Genomic DNA, 12,351 nt, shown 5'->3' with positions numbered 1-12,351 from the left:
AGAGTCGCCCGAACAGGGACTCGAACCCTGGACCGTTAGGTTAAAAGCCTAACGCTCTACCGACTGAGCTATCCTGTCTCAAACGAAGTTAAATCCCGTAATAATTGGAATTAGAATTTACATAAATTTATTGAAAGTGAAATGATCTGAAGTTTAAATTATTGATGATTCTTCAAAAACAGAATGGCCCGAACAGGGACTCGAACCCTGGACCGTTAGGTTAAAAGCCTAACGCTCTACCGACTGAGCTATCCTGTCTCAAACGAAGTTAAATCCCGTAATAATTGGAATTAGAATTTACATAAATTTATTGAAAGTGAAATGATCTGCAGTTTAAATTATTGATGATTCTTCAAAAACAGAATGGCCCGAACAGGTACTCGAACCCTGGACCGTTAGGTTAAAAGCCTAACGCTCTACCGACTGAGCTATCCGGGCTCAAACGAGGTGAACTCACGTAATAATTGGAATTAGAATTTACATAAATTTATTGAAAGTGAAATGATCTGAAGTTTAAATTATTGACGGTTCTTTAAAAACAGGACTCGAACCCTGGACCGTTAGGTTAAAAGCCTAACGCTCTACCGACAGAGCTATCCGGGCTGAAACGAAATGAACTCCCGTAATAATTGGGATTAGAATTTCAATAATTTTACTGGAAATTAAATGATCTGAAGTTTAAATTATTGATGATTCTTCAAAAACACAGTCGCTCGAACAGGGACTCGAACCCTGGACCGTTAGGTTAAAAGCCTAACGCTCTACCGACTGAGCTATCCGGGCTCAAGCGAGGTGAACTCCCGTAATAATTGGAATAAGAATTTCAATAATTTTACTGGAAATTAAATGATCTGAAGTTTAAATTATTGATGATTCTTCAAAAACAGAGTCGCCCGAACAGGGACTCGAACCCTGGACCGTTAGGTTAAAAGCCTAACGCTCTACCGACTGAGCTATCCTGTCTCAAACGAAGTTAAATCCCGTAATAATTGGAATTAGAATTTACATAAATTTATTGAAAGTGAAATGATCTGAAGTTTAAATTATTGATGATTCTTCAAAAACAGAATGGCCCGAACAGGGACTCGAACCCTAGACCGTTAGGTTAAAAGCCTAACGCTCTACCGACTGAGCTATCCTGTCTCAAACGAAGTTAAATCCCGTAATAATTGGAATTAGAATTTACATAAATTTATTGAAAGTGAAATGATCTGCAGTTTAAATTATTGATGATTCTTCAAAAACAGAATGGCCCGAACAGGTACTCGAACCCTGGACCGTTAGGTTAAAAGCCTAACGCTCTACCGACTGAGCTATCCGGGCTCAAACGAGGTGAACTCACGTAATAATTGGAATTAGAATTTACATAAATTTATTGAAAGTGAAATGATCTGAAGTTTAAATTATTGACGATTCTTTAAAAACAGAGTCGCCCGAACAGGGACTCGAACCCTGGACCGTTAGGTTAAAAGCCTAACGCTCTACCAACTGAGCTATCCGGGCTGAAACGTAATGAACTCCCGTAATAATTGGGATTAGAATTTCAATAATTTTACTGGAAATTAAATGATCTGAAGTTTAAATTATTGATGATTCTTCAAAAACACAGTCGCCCGAACAAGGAGTCGAACCCTGGACCGTGGTTTGAAGCCTAACGCTCAACCGACTGAGCTATCCGAGCTGAAACGAAATGAACTCCCGTAATAATTGGGATTAGAATTTCAATAATTTTACTGGAAATTAAATGATCTGAAGTTTAAATTATTGATGATTCTTCAAAAACACAGTCGCTCGAACAGGGACTCGAACCCTGGACCGTTAGGTTAAAAGCCTAACGCTCTACCGACTGAGCTATCCGGGCTCAAGCGAGGTGAACTCCCGTAATAATTGGAATAAGAATTTCAATAATTTTACTGGAAATTAAATGATCTGAAGTTTAAATTATTGATGATTCTTCAAAAACAGAGTCGCCCGAACAGGGACTCGAACCCTGGACCGTTAGGTTAAAAGCCTAACGCTCTACCGACTGAGCTATCCTGTCTCAAACGAAGTTAAATCCCGTAATAATTGGAATTAGAATTTACATAAATTTATTGAAAGTGAAATGATCTGAAGTTTAAATTATTGATGATTCTTCAAAAACAGAATCCCCCGAACAGGGACTCGAACCCTGGACCGTTAGGTTAAAAGCCTAACGCTCTACCGACTGAGCTATCCTGTCTCAAACGAAGTTAAATCCCGTAATAATTGGAATTAGAATTTACATAAATTTATTGAAAGTGAAATGATCTGCAGTTTAAATTATTGATGATTCTTCAAAAACAGAATGGCCCGAACAGGTACTCGAACCCTGGACCGTTAGGTTAAAAGCCTAACGCTCTACCGACTGAGCTATCCGGGCTCAAACGAGGTGAACTCACGTAATAATTGGAATTAGAATTTACATAAATTTATTGAAAGTGAAATGATCTGAAGTTTAAATTATTGACGGTTCTTTAAAAACAGGACTCGAACCCTGGACCGTTAGGTTAAAAGCCTAACGCTCTACCGACAGAGCTATCCGGGCTGAAACGAAATGAACTCCCGTAATAATTGGGATTAGAATTTCAATAATTTTACTGGAAATTAAATGATCTGAAGTTTAAATTATTGATGATTCTTCAAAAACACAGTCGCTCGAACAGGGACTCGAACCCTGGACCGTTAGGTTAAAAGCCTAACGCTCTACCGACTGAGCTATCCGGGCTCAAGCGAGGTGAACTCCCGTAATAATTGGAATAAGAATTTCAATAATTTTACTGGAAATTAAATGATCTGAAGTTTAAATTATTGATGATTCTTCAAAAACAGAGTCGCCCGAACAGGGACTCGAACCCTGGACCGTTAGGTTAAAAGCCTAACGCTCTACCGACTGAGCTATCCTGTCTCAAACGAAGTTAAATCCCGTAATAATTGGAATTAGAATTTACATAAATTTATTGAAAGTGAAATGATCTGAAGTTTAAATTATTGATGATTCTTCAAAAACAGAATGGCCCGAACAGGGACTCGAACCCTGGACCGTTAGGTTAAAAGCCTAACGCTCTACCGACTGAGCTATCCTGTCTCAAACGAAGTTAAATCCCGTAATAATTGGAATTAGAATTTACATAAATTTATTGAAAGTGAAATGATCTGCAGTTTAAATTATTGATGATTCTTCAAAAACAGAATGGCCCGAACAGGTACTCGAACCCTGGACCGTTAGGTTAAAAGCCTAACGCTCTACCGACTGAGCTATCCGGGCTCAAACGAGGTGAACTCACGTAATAATTGGAATTAGAATTTACATAAATTTATTGAAAGTGAAATGATCTGAAGTTTAAATTATTGACGGTTCTTTAAAAACAGGACTCGAACCCTGGACCGTTAGGTTAAAAGCCTAACGCTCTACCGACAGAGCTATCCGGGCTGAAACGAAATGAACTCCCGTAATAATTGGGATTAGAATTTCAATAATTTTACTGGAAATTAAATGATCTGAAGTTTAAATTATTGATGATTCTTCAAAAACACAGTCGCTCGAACAGGAACTCGAACCCTGGACCGTTAGGTTAAAAGCCTAACGCTCTACCGACTGAGCTATCCGGGCTCAAGCGAGGTGAACTCCCGTAATAATTGGAATAAGAATTTCAATAATTTTACTGGAAATTAAATGATCTGAAGTTTAAATTATTGATGATTCTTCAAAAACAGAGTCGCCCGAACAGGGACTCGAACCCTGGACCGTTAGGTTAAAAGCCTAACGCTCTACCGACTGAGCTATCCTGTCTCAAACGAAGTTAAATCCCGTAATAATTGGAATTAGAATTTACATAAATTTATTGAAAGTGAAATGATCTGAAGTTTAAATTATTGATGATTCTTCAAAAACAGAATGGCCCGAACAGGGACTCGAACCCTGGACCGTTAGGTTAAAAGCCTAACGCTCTACCGACTGAGCTATCCTGTCTCAAACGAAGTTAAATCCCGTAATAATTGGAATTAGAATTTACATAAATTTATTGAAAGTGAAATGATCTGCAGTTTAAATTATTGATGATTCTTCAAAAACAGAATGGCCCGAACAGGTACTCGAACCCTGGACCGTTAGGTTAAAAGCCTAACGCTCTACCGACTGAGCTATCCGGGCTCAAACGAGGTGAACTCACGTAATAATTGGAATTAGAATTTACATAAATTTATTGAAAGTGAAATGATCTGAAGTTTAAATTATTGACGGTTCTTTAAAAACAGGACTCGAACCCTGGACCGTTAGGTTAAAAGCCTAACGCTCTACCGACAGAGCTATCCGGGCTGAAACGAAATGAACTCCCGTAATAATGGGATTAGAATTTCAATAATTTTACTGGAAATTAAATGATCTGAAGTTTAAATTATTGATGATTCTTCAAAAACACAGTCGCCCGAACAAGGAGTCGAACCCTGGACCGTGGTTTGAAGCCTAACGCTCTACCGACTGAGCTATCCGGGCTCAAGCGAGGTGAACTCCCGTAATAATTGGAATAAGAATTTCAATAATTTTACTGGAAATTAAATGATCTGAAGTTTAAATTATTGATGATTCTTTAAAAACAGAGTCGCCCGAACAAGGAGTCGAACCCTGGACCGTGGTTTGAAGCCTAACGCTCTACCGACTGAGCTATCCGAGCTGAAACGAAATGAACTCCCGTAATAATTGGGATAAGAATTTCAATAATTTTACTGGAAATTAAATGATCTGAAGTTTAAATTATTGATGATTCTTCAAAAACACAGTCGCCCGAACAGGGACTCGAACCCTGGACCGTTAGGTTAAAAGCCTTACGCTCTACCGACTGAGCTATCCGGGCTCAAGCGAGGTTAACTCCCGTAATAAATGGAATAAGAATTTCAATAATTTTACTGGAAATTAAATGATCTGAAGTTTAAATTATTGATGATTCTTCAAAAACAGAATGGCCCGAACAAGGAGTCGAACCCTGGACCGTGGTTTGAAGCCTAACGCTCTACCGACTGAGCTATCCGAGCTGAAACGAGGTGAACTCCCGTAATAATTGGAATAAGAATTTCAATAATTTTACTGGAAATTAAATGATCTGAAGTTTAAATTATTGATGATTCTTCAAAAACACAGTCGCCCGAACAAGGAGTCGAACCCTGGACCGTGGTTTGAAGCCTAACGCTCTACCGACTGAGCTATCCGGGCTCAAGCGAGGTGAACTCCCGTAATAATTGGAATAAGAATTTCAATAATTTTACTGGAAATTAAATGATCTGAAGTTTAAATTATTGATGATTCTTTAAAAACAGAGTCGCCCGAACAAGGAGTCGAACCCTGGACCGTGGTTTGAAGCCTAACGCTCTACCGACTGAGCTATCCGAGCTGAAACGAAATGAACTCCCGTAATAATTGGGATAAGAATTTCAATAATTTTACTGGAAATTAAATGATCTGAAGTTTAAATTATTGATGATTCTTCAAAAACACAGTCGCCCGAACAGGGACTCGAACCCTGGACCATTAGGTTAAAAGCCTTACGCTCTACCGACTGAGCTATCCGGGCTCAAGCGAGGTTAACTCCCGTAATAAATGGAATAAGAATTTCAATAATTTTACTGGAAATTAAATGATCTGAAGTTTAAATTATTGATGATTCTTCAAAAACAGAATGGCCCGAACAAGGAGTCGAACCCTGGACCGTGGTTTGAAGCCTAACGCTCTACCGACTGAGCTATCCGAGCTGAAACGAAATGAACTCCCGTAATAATTGGGATTAGAATTTCAATAATTTTACTGGAAATTAAATGATCTGAAGTTTAAATTATTGATGATTCTTCAAAAACAGAGTCGCCCGAACAGGGACTCGAACCCTGGACCGTTAGGTTAATAGCCTGACGCTCTACCGACTGAGCTATCCTGTCTCAAACGAAGTTAAATCCCGTAATAATTGGAATTAGAATTTACATAAATTTATTGAAAGTGAAATGATCTGAAGTTTAAATTATTGATGATTCTTCAAAAACAGAATGGCCCGAACAGGGACTCGAACCCTGGACCGTTAGGTTAAAAGCCTAACGCTCTACCGACTGAGCTATCCGGGCTCAAGCGAGGTGAACTCACGTAATAATTGGAATTAGAATTTACATAAATTTATTGAAAGTGAAATGATCTGAAGTTTAAATTATTGACGATTCTTTAAAAACAGAGTCGCCCGATCAGGGACTCGAACCCTGGACCGTTAGGTTAAAAGCCTAACGCTCTACCGACAGAGCTATCCGGGCTGAAACGAAATGAACTCCCGTAATAATTGGGATTAGAATTTCAGTAATTTTACTGGAAATTAAATGATCTGAAGTTTAAATTATTGATGATTCTTCAAAAACACAGTCGCTCGAACAGGGACTCGAACCCTGGACCGTTAGGTTAAAAGCCTAACGCTCTACCGACTGAGCTATCCGGGCTCAAGCGAGGTGAACTCCCGTAATAATTGGAATAAGAATTTCAATAATTTTACTGGAAATTAAATGATCTGAAGTTTAAATTATTGATGATTCTTCAAAAACAGAGTCGCCCGAACAGGGACTCGAACCCTGGACCGTTAGGTTAAAAGCCTAACGCTCTACCGACTGAGCTATCCTGTCTCAAACGAAGTTAAATCCCGTAATAATTGGAATTAGAATTTACATAAATTTATTGAAAGTGAAATGATCTGAAGTTTAAATTATTGATGATTCTTCAAAAACAGAATGGCCCGAACAGGGACTCGAACCCTAGACCGTTAGGTTAAAAGCCTAACGCTCTACCGACTGAGCTATCCTGTCTCAAACGAAGTTAAATCCCGTAATAATTGGAATTAGAATTTACATAAATTTATTGAAAGTGAAATGATCTGCAGTTTAAATTATTGATGATTCTTCAAAAACAGAATGGCCCGAACAGGTACTCGAACCCTGGACCGTTAGGTTAAGAGCCTAACGCTCTACCGACTGAGCTATCCGGGCTCAAACGAGGTGAACTCACGTAATAATTGGAATTAGAATTTACATAAATTTATTGAAAGTGAAATGATCTGAAGTTTAAATTATTGACGGTTCTTTAAAAACAGGACTCGAACCCTGGACCGTTAGGTTAAAAGCCTAACGCTCTACCGACAGAGCTATCCGGGCTGAAACGAAATGAACTCCCGTAATAATTGGGATTAGAATTTCAATAATTTTACTGGAAATTAAATGATCTGAAGTTTAAATTATTGATGATTCTTCAAAAACACAGTCGCCCGAACAAGGAGTCGAACCCTGGACCGTGGTTTGAAGCCTAACGCTCTACCGACTGAGCTATCCGGGCTCAAGCGAGGTGAACTCCCGTAATAATTGGAATAAGAATTTCAATAATTTTACTGGAAATTAAATGATCTGAAGTTTAAATTATTGATGATTCTTTAAAAACAGAGTCGCCCGAACAAGGAGTCGAACCCTGGACCGTGGTTTGAAGCCTAACGCTCTACCGACTGAGCTATCCGAGCTGAAACGAAATGAACTCCCGTAATAATTGGGATTAGAATTTCAATAATTTTACTGGAAATTAAATGATCTGAAGTTTAAATTATTGATGATTCTTCAAAAACAGAGTCGCCCGAACAGGGACTCGAACCCTGGACCGTTAGGTTAATAGCCTGACGCTCTACCGACTGAGCTATCCTGTCTCAAACGAAGTTAAATCCCGTAATAATTGGAATTAGAATTTACATAAATTTATTGAAAGTGAAATGATCTGAAGTTTAAATTATTGATGATTCTTCAAAAACAGAATGGGCCGAACAGGGACTCGAACCCTGGACCGTTAGGTTAAAAGCCTAACGCTCTACCGACTGAGCTATCCGGGCTCAAGCGAGGTGAACTCACGTAATAATTGGAATTAGAATTTACATAAATTTATTGAAAGTGAAATGATCTGAAGTTTAAATTATTGACGATTCTTTAAAAACAGAGTCGCCCGATCAGGGACTCGAACCCTGGACCGTTAGGTTAAAAGCCTAACGCTCTACCGACAGAGCTATCCGGGCTGAAACAAAATGAACTCCCGTAATAATTGGGATTAGAATTTCAATAATTTTACTGGAAATTAAATGATCTGAAGTTTAAATTATTGATGATTCTTCAAAAACACAGTCGCTCGAACAGGGACTAGAACCCTGGACCGTTAGGTTAAAAGCCTAACGCTCTACCGACTGAGCTATCCGGGCTCAAGCGAGGTGAACTCCCGTAATAATTGGGATAAGAATTTCAATAATTTTACTGGAAATTAAATGATCTGAAGTTTAAATTATTGATGATTCTTTAAAAACAGAGTCGCCCGAACAAGTAGTCGAACCCTGGACCGTGGTTTGAAGCCTAACGCTCTACCGACTGAGCTATACGAGCTGAAACGAAATGAACTCCCGTAATAATTGAGATTAGAATTTCAATAATTTTACTGGAAATTAAATGATCTGAAGTTTAAATTATTGATGATTCTTCAAAAACAGAGTCGCCCGAACAGGGACTCGAACCCTGGACCGTTAGGTTAATAGCCTGATGCTCTACCTACTGAGCTATCCTGTCTCAAACGAAGTTAAATCCCGTAATAATTGGAATTAGAATTTACATAAATTTATTGAAAGTGAAATGATCTGAAGTTTAAATTATTGATGATTCTTCAAAAACAGAATGGCCCGAACAGGGACTCGAACCCTGGACCGTTTGGTTAAAATCCTAACGCTCTACCGACTGAGCTATCCGGGCTCAAGCGAGGTGAACTCACGTAATAATTGGAATTAGAATTTACATAAATTTATTGAAAGTGAAATGATCTGAAGTTTAAATTATTGACGATTCTTTAAAAACAGAGTCGCCCGAACAGGGACTCGAACCCTGGACCGTTAGGTTAAAAGCCTAACGCTCTACCGACTGAGCTATCCGGTCTCAAGCGAGGTGAACTCCAGTAATAATTGGGATAAGAATTTCAATAATTTTGCTGGAAATTAAATGATCTGAAGTTTAAATTATTGATGATTCTTTAAAAACAGAGTCGCCCGAACAGGGACTCGAACCCTGGACCGTGGTTTGAAGCCTAACGCTCTACCGACTGAGCTATCCGAGCTGAAACGAAATGAACTCCCGTAATAATTGGGATTAGAATTTCAATAATTTTACTGGAAATTAAATGATCTGAAGTTTAAATTATTGATGATTCTTCAAAAACAGAGTCGCCCGAACAGGGACTCGAACCCTGGACCGTTAGGTTAATAGCCTGACGCTCTACCGACTGAGCTATCCTGTCTCAAACGAAGTTAAATCCCGTAATAATTGGAATTAGAATTTACATAAATTTATTGAAAGTGAAATGATCTGAAGTTTAAATTATTGATGATTCTTCAAAAACAGAATGGCCCGAACAGGGACTCGAACCCTGGACCGTTAGGTTAAAAGCCTAACGCTCTACCGACTGAGCTATCCGGGCTCAAGCGAGGTGAACTCACGTAATAATTGGAATTAGAATTTACATAAATTTATTGAAAGTGAAATGATCTGAAGTTTAAATTATTGACGATTCTTTAAAAACAGAGTCGCCCGATCAGGGACTCGAACCCTGGACCGTTAGGTTAAAAGCCTAACGCTCTACCGACAGAGCTATCCGGGCTGAAACGAAATGAACTCCCGTAATAATTGGGATTAGAATTTCAGTAATTTTACTGGAAATTAAATGATCTGAAGTTTAAATTATTGATGATTCTTCAAAAACAGAGTCGCCCGAACAGGGACTCGAACCCTGGACCGTTAGGTTAAAAGCCTAACGCTCTACCGACTGAGCTATCCTGTCTCAAACGAAGTTAAATCCCGTAATAATTGGAATTAGAATTTACATAAATTTATTGAAAGTGAAATGATCTGAAGTTTAAATTATTGATGATTCTTCAAAAACAGAATGGCCCGAACAGGGACTCGAACCCTAGACCGTTAGGTTAAAAGCCTAACGCTCTACCGACTGAGCTATCCTGTCTCAAACGAAGTTAAATCCCGTAATAATTGGAATTAGAATTTACATAAATTTATTGAAAGTGAAATGATCTGCAGTTTAAATTATTGATGATTCTTCAAAAACAGAATGGCCCGAACAGGTACTCGAACCCTGGACCGTTAGGTTAAGAGCCTAACGCTCTACCGACTGAGCTATCCGGGCTCAAACGAGGTGAACTCACGTAATAATTGGAATTAGAATTTACATAAATTTATTGAAAGTGAAATGATCTGAAGTTTAAATTATTGACGGTTCTTTAAAAACAGGACTCGAACCCTGGACCGTTAGGTTAAAAGCCTAACGCTCTACCGACAGAGCTATCCGGGCTGAAACGAAATGAACTCCCGTAATAATTGGGATTAGAATTTCAATAATTTTACTGGAAATTAAATGATCTGAAGTTTAAATTATTGATGATTCTTCAAAAACACAGTCGCCCGAACAAGGAGTCGAACCCTGGACCGTGGTTTGAAGCCTAACGCTCTACCGACTGAGCTATCCGGGCTCAAGCGAGGTGAACTCCCGTAATAATTGGAATAAGAATTTCAATAATTTTACTGGAAATTAAATGATCTGAAGTTTAAATTATTGATGATTCTTTAAAAACAGAGTCGCCCGAACAAGGAGTCGAACCCTGGACCGTGGTTTGAAGCCTAACGCTCTACCGACTGAGCTATCCGAGCTGAAACGAAATGAACTCCCGTAATAATTGGGATTAGAATTTCAATAATTTTACTGGAAATTAAATGATCTGAAGTTAAAATTATTGATGATTCTTCAAAAACAGAGTCGCCCGAACAGGGACTCGAACCCTGGACCGTTAGGTTAATAGCCTGACGCTCTACCGACTGAGCTATCCTGTCTCAAACGAAGTTAAATCCCGTAATAATTGGAATTAGAATTTACATAAATTTATTGAAAGTGAAATGATCTGAAGTTTAAATTATTGATGATTCTTCAAAAACAGAATGGGCCGAACAGGGACTCGAACCCTGGACCGTTAGGTTAAAAGCCTAACGCTCTACCGACTGAGCTATCCGGGCTCAAGCGAGGTGAACTCACGTAATAATTGGAATTAGAATTTACATAAATTTATTGAAAGTGAAATGATCTGAAGTTTAAATTATTGACGATTCTTTAAAAACAGAGTCGCCCGATCAGGGACTCGAACCCTGGACCGTTAGGTTAAAAGCCTAACGCTCTACCGACAGAGCTATCCGGGCTGAAACAAAATGAACTCCCGTAATAATTGGGATTAGAATTTCAATAATTTTACTGGAAATTAAATGATCTGAAGTTTAAATTATTGATGATTCTTCAAAAACACAGTCGCTCGAACAGGGACTAGAACCCTGGACCGTTAGGTTAAAAGCCTAACGCTCTACCGACTGAGCTATCCGGGCTCAAGCGAGGTGAACTCCCGTAATAATTGGGATAAGAATTTCAATAATTTTACTGGAAATTAAATGATCTGAAGTTTAAATTATTGATGATTCTTTAAAAACAGAGTCGCCCGAACAAGTAGTCGAACCCTGGACCGTGGTTTGAAGCCTAACGCTCTACCGACTGAGCTATACGAGCTGAAACGAAATGAACTCGCGTAATAATTGAGATTAGAATTTCAATAATTTTACTGGAAATTAAATGATCTGAAGTTTAAATTATTGATGATTCTTCAAAAACAGAGTCGCCCGAACAGGGACTCGAACCCTGGACCGTTAGGTTAATAGCCTGATGCTCTACCTACTGAGCTATCCTGTCTCAAACGAAGTTAAATCCCGTAATAATTGGAATTAGAATTTACATAAATTTATTGAAAGTGAAATGATCTGAAGTTTAAATTATTGATGATTCTTCAAAAACAGAATGGCCCGAACAGGGACTCGAACCCTGGCCCGTTTGGTTAAAATCCTAACGCTCTACCGACTGAGCTATCCGGGCTCAAGCGAGGTGAACTCACGTAATAATTGGAATTAGAATTTACATAAATTTATTGAAAGTGAAATGATCTGAAGTTTAAATTATTGACGATTCTTTAAAAACAGAGTCGCCCGAACAGGGACTCGAACCCTGGACCGTTAGGTTAAAAGCCTAACGCTCTACCGACTGAGCTATCCGGTCTCAAGCGAGGTGAACTCCCGTAATATTTGGGATAAGAATTTCAATAATTTTACTGGAAATTAAATGATCTGAAGTTTAAATTATTGATGATTCTTTAAAAACAGAGTCGCCCGAACAAGTAGTCGAACCCTGGACCGTGGTTTGAAGCCTAA

At 38.6% G+C, this 12,351-nt stretch overlaps 27 non-coding genes across 27 annotated transcripts; all 27 read right to left on the bottom strand.

The window, feature by feature from the left end:
* Positions 1-365: 365 nt before the first annotated feature.
* Positions 366-438, bottom strand: TRNAK-UUU (transfer RNA lysine (anticodon UUU)). Its single transcript has one exon. It is a non-coding gene; the product is annotated as a tRNA-Lys (tRNA).
* Positions 439-710: 272 nt separating this feature from the next.
* On the bottom strand, positions 711-783 carry TRNAK-UUU (transfer RNA lysine (anticodon UUU)). The gene has a single exon. It is a non-coding gene; the product is annotated as a tRNA-Lys (tRNA).
* Positions 784-1,250: 467 nt separating this feature from the next.
* TRNAK-UUU (transfer RNA lysine (anticodon UUU)) lies at positions 1,251-1,323 on the bottom strand. The gene has a single exon. It is a non-coding gene; the product is annotated as a tRNA-Lys (tRNA).
* A 107-nt stretch (positions 1,324-1,430) lies between these two features.
* Positions 1,431-1,503, bottom strand: TRNAK-UUU (transfer RNA lysine (anticodon UUU)). The gene has a single exon. It is a non-coding gene; the product is annotated as a tRNA-Lys (tRNA).
* A 285-nt stretch (positions 1,504-1,788) lies between these two features.
* Positions 1,789-1,861, bottom strand: TRNAK-UUU (transfer RNA lysine (anticodon UUU)). Its single transcript has one exon. It is a non-coding gene; the product is annotated as a tRNA-Lys (tRNA).
* Positions 1,862-2,328: 467 nt separating this feature from the next.
* On the bottom strand, positions 2,329-2,401 carry TRNAK-UUU (transfer RNA lysine (anticodon UUU)). Its single transcript has one exon. It is a non-coding gene; the product is annotated as a tRNA-Lys (tRNA).
* A 272-nt stretch (positions 2,402-2,673) lies between these two features.
* TRNAK-UUU (transfer RNA lysine (anticodon UUU)) lies at positions 2,674-2,746 on the bottom strand. Its single transcript has one exon. It is a non-coding gene; the product is annotated as a tRNA-Lys (tRNA).
* A 467-nt stretch (positions 2,747-3,213) lies between these two features.
* Positions 3,214-3,286, bottom strand: TRNAK-UUU (transfer RNA lysine (anticodon UUU)). The gene has a single exon. It is a non-coding gene; the product is annotated as a tRNA-Lys (tRNA).
* A 272-nt stretch (positions 3,287-3,558) lies between these two features.
* Positions 3,559-3,631, bottom strand: TRNAK-UUU (transfer RNA lysine (anticodon UUU)). The gene has a single exon. It is a non-coding gene; the product is annotated as a tRNA-Lys (tRNA).
* A 467-nt stretch (positions 3,632-4,098) lies between these two features.
* Positions 4,099-4,171, bottom strand: TRNAK-UUU (transfer RNA lysine (anticodon UUU)). Its single transcript has one exon. It is a non-coding gene; the product is annotated as a tRNA-Lys (tRNA).
* Positions 4,172-4,798: 627 nt separating this feature from the next.
* Positions 4,799-4,871, bottom strand: TRNAK-UUU (transfer RNA lysine (anticodon UUU)). Its single transcript has one exon. It is a non-coding gene; the product is annotated as a tRNA-Lys (tRNA).
* A 641-nt stretch (positions 4,872-5,512) lies between these two features.
* On the bottom strand, positions 5,513-5,585 carry TRNAK-UUU (transfer RNA lysine (anticodon UUU)). The gene has a single exon. It is a non-coding gene; the product is annotated as a tRNA-Lys (tRNA).
* A 285-nt stretch (positions 5,586-5,870) lies between these two features.
* TRNAN-AUU (transfer RNA asparagine (anticodon AUU)) lies at positions 5,871-5,943 on the bottom strand. Its single transcript has one exon. It is a non-coding gene; the product is annotated as a tRNA-Asn (tRNA).
* Positions 5,944-6,050: 107 nt separating this feature from the next.
* Positions 6,051-6,123, bottom strand: TRNAK-UUU (transfer RNA lysine (anticodon UUU)). Its single transcript has one exon. It is a non-coding gene; the product is annotated as a tRNA-Lys (tRNA).
* Positions 6,124-6,410: 287 nt separating this feature from the next.
* TRNAK-UUU (transfer RNA lysine (anticodon UUU)) lies at positions 6,411-6,483 on the bottom strand. Its single transcript has one exon. It is a non-coding gene; the product is annotated as a tRNA-Lys (tRNA).
* A 467-nt stretch (positions 6,484-6,950) lies between these two features.
* Positions 6,951-7,023, bottom strand: TRNAK-CUU (transfer RNA lysine (anticodon CUU)). The gene has a single exon. It is a non-coding gene; the product is annotated as a tRNA-Lys (tRNA).
* A 628-nt stretch (positions 7,024-7,651) lies between these two features.
* Positions 7,652-7,724, bottom strand: TRNAN-AUU (transfer RNA asparagine (anticodon AUU)). Its single transcript has one exon. It is a non-coding gene; the product is annotated as a tRNA-Asn (tRNA).
* Positions 7,725-7,831: 107 nt separating this feature from the next.
* TRNAK-UUU (transfer RNA lysine (anticodon UUU)) lies at positions 7,832-7,904 on the bottom strand. The gene has a single exon. It is a non-coding gene; the product is annotated as a tRNA-Lys (tRNA).
* A 645-nt stretch (positions 7,905-8,549) lies between these two features.
* On the bottom strand, positions 8,550-8,622 carry TRNAN-AUU (transfer RNA asparagine (anticodon AUU)). The gene has a single exon. It is a non-coding gene; the product is annotated as a tRNA-Asn (tRNA).
* A 287-nt stretch (positions 8,623-8,909) lies between these two features.
* Positions 8,910-8,982, bottom strand: TRNAK-UUU (transfer RNA lysine (anticodon UUU)). Its single transcript has one exon. It is a non-coding gene; the product is annotated as a tRNA-Lys (tRNA).
* Positions 8,983-9,267: 285 nt separating this feature from the next.
* TRNAN-AUU (transfer RNA asparagine (anticodon AUU)) lies at positions 9,268-9,340 on the bottom strand. Its single transcript has one exon. It is a non-coding gene; the product is annotated as a tRNA-Asn (tRNA).
* A 107-nt stretch (positions 9,341-9,447) lies between these two features.
* TRNAK-UUU (transfer RNA lysine (anticodon UUU)) lies at positions 9,448-9,520 on the bottom strand. The gene has a single exon. It is a non-coding gene; the product is annotated as a tRNA-Lys (tRNA).
* A 647-nt stretch (positions 9,521-10,167) lies between these two features.
* TRNAK-CUU (transfer RNA lysine (anticodon CUU)) lies at positions 10,168-10,240 on the bottom strand. Its single transcript has one exon. It is a non-coding gene; the product is annotated as a tRNA-Lys (tRNA).
* Positions 10,241-10,868: 628 nt separating this feature from the next.
* On the bottom strand, positions 10,869-10,941 carry TRNAN-AUU (transfer RNA asparagine (anticodon AUU)). The gene has a single exon. It is a non-coding gene; the product is annotated as a tRNA-Asn (tRNA).
* Positions 10,942-11,048: 107 nt separating this feature from the next.
* Positions 11,049-11,121, bottom strand: TRNAK-UUU (transfer RNA lysine (anticodon UUU)). Its single transcript has one exon. It is a non-coding gene; the product is annotated as a tRNA-Lys (tRNA).
* A 645-nt stretch (positions 11,122-11,766) lies between these two features.
* TRNAN-AUU (transfer RNA asparagine (anticodon AUU)) lies at positions 11,767-11,839 on the bottom strand. Its single transcript has one exon. It is a non-coding gene; the product is annotated as a tRNA-Asn (tRNA).
* A 287-nt stretch (positions 11,840-12,126) lies between these two features.
* TRNAK-UUU (transfer RNA lysine (anticodon UUU)) lies at positions 12,127-12,199 on the bottom strand. The gene has a single exon. It is a non-coding gene; the product is annotated as a tRNA-Lys (tRNA).
* Between the last annotated feature and the right edge of the window lie 152 nt (positions 12,200-12,351).

This window comes from Phalangium opilio, unplaced genomic scaffold, assembly GCF_054372755.1.
Source record: "Phalangium opilio isolate 3A_F unplaced genomic scaffold, DU_Popi_V2 ptg001170l_1, whole genome shotgun sequence".
Lineage (NCBI taxonomy): Eukaryota > Metazoa > Arthropoda > Arachnida > Opiliones > Phalangiidae > Phalangium > Phalangium opilio.
This window is presented reverse-complemented; position numbering and strand designations above follow the sequence as displayed.